The sequence below is a fragment of the Rhagoletis pomonella genome, unplaced genomic scaffold (assembly GCF_013731165.1).
Source record: "Rhagoletis pomonella isolate Grant_MI unplaced genomic scaffold, Rhpom_1.0 Rhpom_scaffold_00002, whole genome shotgun sequence".
Lineage (NCBI taxonomy): Eukaryota > Metazoa > Arthropoda > Insecta > Diptera > Tephritidae > Rhagoletis > Rhagoletis pomonella.
The window spans coordinates 18944915-18946655 of NW_023458556.1; the positions used below are offsets into that span (position 1 = coordinate 18944915).

General features: G+C 37.0%; 1 protein-coding gene across 1 annotated transcript in view; it reads left to right on the forward strand.

Annotated features, from left to right (window-relative positions):
- Positions 1 to 1475: 1475 nt before the first annotated feature.
- LOC118733222 (activating signal cointegrator 1) overlaps positions 1476 to 1741 on the forward strand; it is an 8395-nt gene continuing 8129 nt past the window's right edge. Inside the window, exon 1 of the mRNA XM_036462536.1 lies at positions 1476 to 1589. The gene's annotated coding sequence lies outside the window, so the exon portion shown is untranslated. The remainder of the gene's footprint in view (positions 1590 to 1741) is intronic.

Sequence of the window (1741 nt, forward strand, 5' to 3'; positions counted from 1 at the left end):
TGCCTTTTATACGTTGAAACTCGTTTTCAATTGCTTCTTTTTCAGCTGGTGTAAACTCATCCTGAAACTCGAGCATTCTAAAACTATACTGGCAAATCTATTAAAGATTATTAATGTTGTCTTATTTTCTAATACAAAATTTCTTGTTTTTGCGACCCGTACTATTGACAATCAGCACTAAAGTAAATTTGTTGCTCACTTGAAGTTACATTTGAGCAGTGTGACCAGGTTTCCCTTTTTGAGGCTAGATTTACCTTGGGCTTACTGAAGCAGTCACTATTCACTAAAAATGACTTTTCGTGGTGAACAAGACCAAAGAACGTAAATCTATAGATCCATATCTAACAACGGCAAACAATTTGTATTTTGTATGGACGCAGTTAAGTCAGATCTCAATTCGCTCCAAAGTTTACATGTATTTTGTTTTTGCTTTTGATGGGTGTGCTGTCAAATCAGTAAAAGCAAAAACAAAATACATGTAAGGCGAAGAAATCAGCTGATTTTACACCACCTTGTGTAAATTCGCCTTGCACAAAAGACATGTCAATGGGAATTTATACAAGGTGTTGATGGCGAATTACATTTTCGCCGCGGTACTACTGAATGTCAAAATGATGTGTTTGTTGTAAACAAGGCGAATTCATTTTACAACAAACACATCTCTTTGACATTAACAGGTATGTTCTGCACGTTACCGAAGATATTGTAACCGGAAAATTCTATTACCAAAAAATGTTACCAGTTCTTGTCACCGCGATTCTAGGAACGTTGGTAATGCAGTTAAAATATTCAGCAATTCAGCTACGAAGAATTGTGCAAATTCTGGCATTGCTCATTCACGGGGCAATACTTTGTTACCAGCTTATGAGATGGTAACAAAATTTATCGGTTACAGGAGTACACAGAATGCGAAAAGGGTTTAAAATTGGCAGACACTTTAATTACCGGTTACAACTTTTTATTACCAGCGCAGAATAGACCTGTAAGGCGTACCTCGGCGAAAATCTAAATTCGCCATCAACACCACCTTTTATAAATTCGCCTTGATACATGTGGTTGGTGTTGTAATCTAAATTCACCAGTAACACCACCAAGGCGAATTCAACTTGAGCACCACCTTGTATAAATTCGCCTTGCTACCCCCTTGTTTAAACTCGCCTTGCTTCTTCCCAAATAATAGGTCAAAGTTGCCCATTTCTAATTGTGGGTTTTTGCCAATTTCAAGGCGAATTTATACAAGGTGGTGTTGATGGCGAATTTAGATTTTCGCCGCGGTACTCACTGTCAAAATAATGTATATGTTGTAAAATGAATTCGGCTTGTTTACACAAACACATCATTTTGACATTAGGAACTACCGCGGCGAAAATCTAAATTCGCCATCAACACCACCAAGGCGAATTTATATATTAATTCGCCTTGAACACCACCTTGTATAAATTCGCCTTGGTTTTGACATTAGGAAGTACCGCAGCGCAAATCTAAATTCGCCATCAACACCACCTTGTATAAATTCGCATTGGCCAATTTAATGCAAAATTTCGTTGTTTGATAAAAAGTTCCATATAGTTACGAAAATTTAATTAGAAATGGAAAAATGGATACGCGAGCGCTTGAAAAATTGTCTGGACTTTGAAGTGCCAGATGATATGATCAAGTAAGTATGAACTTTAAAAAACGGGTACCTACCATATCTGCAAAATTTCTAAATTCCCCTCCAAACTTTCCAGGTACATAATGT